The sequence below is a fragment of the Artemia franciscana genome, unplaced genomic scaffold (assembly GCF_032884065.1).
Source record: "Artemia franciscana unplaced genomic scaffold, ASM3288406v1 Scaffold_1808, whole genome shotgun sequence".
In the NCBI taxonomy this organism is placed as follows: Eukaryota; Metazoa; Arthropoda; class Branchiopoda; order Anostraca; family Artemiidae; genus Artemia; species Artemia franciscana.
The window spans coordinates 1-4,016 of NW_027062966.1; positions in this window are offsets into that span (position 1 = coordinate 1).

Consider the following 4,016-nt stretch of genomic DNA (forward strand, 5'->3'; position numbering starts at 1 on the left):
ATAGAGAAAGTAAGAAAAGAAAGCGTGCCGAGGAATTACAAGAACAGCAAGAAATCAGGCTTGCTGCTGATAGAGAAAGTAAGAAAAGAAAGCGTGCCGAGGAATTACAAGAACAGCAAGAAATCAGGCTTGCTGCTGATAGAGAAAGTAAGAAAAGAAAGCGTGCCGAGGAATCAGAGCAATCTGAAAGTTATCACCTGGCATTCAGGTACAACCCAGTCGATGATTATAGCTTGAGTAGATGTGTTCAAATCGGGACAATGTCTAAAATTTGTCCCTATTGCAAGGCCTTGAAATTCAATGGTGAAACAATGGGAATGTGTTGCGCCTCAGGAAAAGTTAAACTTCCTCTATTGGCTGCACCACCAGAGCCATTGAAGACTTTCCTTACTGGAACTACGTCAGAATCTAAGCGTTTTTTGTCAAAAATCAGACAATACAACTCATGTTTCCAAATGACGTCGTTTGGAGCCCAAATCGAAAATCCAGATCAATTTATGTCTACTTTCAAAGTAAAAGGGCAAATTTATCATAAAGCAGGGTCCCTTCTACCATTCTTAGGCGAGAATCATAAATTTTTACAATTGTACTTCATCAGTGATAGAAATTCTGAATTGAATGCACGTTGCGAAATTTCTCCCAACGTTGAAAGGACAATCGTTTCCCATTTGCAACATCTTTTCCACGAAAATAATAATTTAGTGCGTCTGTTCAAAACAGCCATCGATTTGATGCCTACTGATACTCATAAAATTGTTATTTCCGCTGACAAAACGCCTCCTGGCCAACATGTGCGTAGATACAATGCTCCGACTATCGACGAAGTGGCAATCGTTATGGTCGGTGATCAGTTTTTACCTCGAGATATTATTCTACATAAGCGAAACGCTCAGTTGTTAAGAATTGCTGAAACTCATCGATGCTACGATGCCCTACAATATCCTATCATTTTTTGGGATGGAGCCGACGGCTATCACTTTAATATTAAATTGATGAATCCAGCCACTAACAAAGAAATGAATAAGAAATGCAGTGCAATGCATTATTATTCCTATAGACTAATGATTCGGCAGGATGAAGAAAATTATATTTTAAAATGCCGTGAATTGTTTCACCAATTTGTCGTGGATATGTATGCTAAAATTGAATCAGAACGTTTGCTATATATCCGCCTGAATCAGACCAAGCTCCGCTCTGAACAATACATTTATTTGCGAGATGCAGTTATAAATGACGGTAATACCACAAACGTTGGAAGATTAAAAATCTTACCTTCATCTTTTGCTGGCAGTCCCCGTCATATGCATTAATATGCTCAAGATGCTATTGCGTATGTTCGTCTCTATGGTCGTCCAGATTTATTTATTACATTTACATGTAATCAATCTTGGGACGAGATACTGCAGCTTTTACTTCAAGGACAATCGGCGGTTAATAGGCATGACATTACGGCACGTGTCTTCCGGCAAAAGTTGAAATCACTGATAAACTACCTTGTAAAACATGAAGTGTTTGGGTCAGTGCGATGCTGGATGTACTCAGTGGAATGGCAAAAACGAGGTTTGCCACACGCACATATACTAATCTGGCTACATAAAAAAATTACTTCAAACGAAATTGATGATGTGATTTCCGCTGAAATACCTGATAAAAATGTCGATAAGGGGTTACATGATATTATTGTAAAAAATGTGATACATGGACCTTGCGGTGCACTGAACGAAAATTCACCATGCATGGCCAAAGGAAGGTGCACAAAGCAATATCCTCGACTTTTAGTACCCAAAACAATTACTGGCAATGATGGTTACCCACAATATAGAAGAAGATCTACTGAAGATGGCGGTAAAACAGCAATAATAAAGAAGCATAACGGTACCACCATCGAAGTAGATAACCAGTGGGTTGTTCCATATTCCCCTTTATTATCAAAAACATTTAATGCCCATATAAACGTTGAATACTGTAACTCCGTAAAGGCAATAAAATATATATGTAAATACGTCAACAAAGGCAGTGACATGGCAGTTTTTGGCTTGCAGTCCGAAATCAAAGATTTCGATGAAATCGTAGAATATCAGGCTGGAAGATACATAAGCAGTAATGAAGCTGTTTGGCGAATTCTTTCATTTCCGATACATGAACGTAGTCCAGCTGTTGTTCACTTAGCGGTACATTTACAGAATGGTCAACGTGTTTATTTCACGGAAACCAACGTGCAACAAAGAGTCCTGAATCCACCGGATACAACATTAACAGCTTTTTTTTCGCTTTGCAAAAATGATTCTTTTGCGAAAAAACTGCTGTATACTGAAGTGCCTTCGTATTACACGAGGAATACTAAAAATAAAGTATTTGAACGTCGAAAACAGGGTAAGTCAGTCGACGGCCAACCTACCATCTTCAAAGATACCACGATAGGAAGACTCTACACCGTTCACCCCAATCAACATGAATGCTTCTTTCTACGCCTGCTTTTGGTGAATGTACCCGGTCCGACATCCTTTGAGTATTTGAGGACTGTAAATGGTACTATACATGACACTTACCGTAGTGCATGCCAAGCTCTGAGTTTATTGGAGAATGACCAACACTGGGATAACTGCATCAATGACGCGTGCGAAACGTCAACCCCAAGTCAAATTCGTGCATTGTTTGGCATCATTTTAACAACTTGCTCTCCATCAACTCCTACAGATTTATGGGAAAAATATAAGTCAAAAATGTCCGAAGATATACTTCATCGAAAACAGTTAGAGACGTCAGACATGACTTTTGATTTTACACCAGAAATTTATAACTACACTTTAGTTGTTATAGAAGATATTTGCATAAGTATGGCAAACAAACCTCTTCAGGGTTTGGGAATGCCTTCACCTAACCGTATCGCTGCTGTTTCGACATGTGTAGAATTGGATCGTGAACAAAGTTACAGTACGAGTGATCTATTGTCATATGTACAAAATAACATTTCCAAGTTAACGTCGGAACAAAAAGACATTTATGATACGATAATGCATTGTGTCGATAACAACGTTGGAGAAATTTTCTTTTTGGATGCGCCAGGAGGTACTGGTAAAACGTTTGTGATAAAACTGATTCTGGCATCAATTCGATCTAAAAATGATATAGCGTTGGCAATTGTGTCGTCCGGAATAGCCGCAACATTGCTGCCTGGTGGAAGAACTGCTCATTCCGCTTTGAAATTGCATCTGAACTTGCATTCTACAGAAACTCCCACGTGCAATATTTCCAAATCATCTGGGATGGGTAAAGTATTGCAGCAATGCAAACTTATTATTTGGGATGAGTGCACAATGGCACACAAAAAATCGCTCGAGGCTCTGGATCAATGCTTGAAAGATTTAAGAGGGAATTCGAAACCCTTTGGCAGCACATTAATATTGCTTGCAGGAGATTTCAGGCAAACATTACCTATAATACCTAGATCAACTCCTGCAGACGAAATGAATGCTTGCCTGAAAAATTCTAATTTATGGGCACACGTAAAAACATTAAAATTAACTACAAATATGCGTGTCCGATTGCAAAACGATGACTCTGGTCAAACATTTTCAGATCAATTGCTAGCAATGGGAAACGGAAAGCTCCCAGTAGACTCAATTTCAGGACGTATACAACTACCTGCTGATTTCTGTAATTTAGTGACGTCCAAAAATGAATTGATTGAAAATATATTTCCGAATATTCTAAAAAATTATAAAAATAATAAATGGCTAAGTGAAAGAGCGATTCTCGCACCCAAAAATATAGACGTCCACGAAATCAACAATATTGTTTTGACCAAGATTCAAGACCAGGCATTCCTTTACAAGTCAGTCGACACAGTTTTGGAACCAAATGAAGCGGTTAATTATCCATCTGAATTTTTAAATTCCATAGATCTTTCAGGGTTTCCACCACACGTGCTACAACTAAAAATAGGCGTACCAATAATATTGTTACGTAACATAAACCCACCAAAGCTTTGCAATGGCACTCGACTTGCCGTAAAA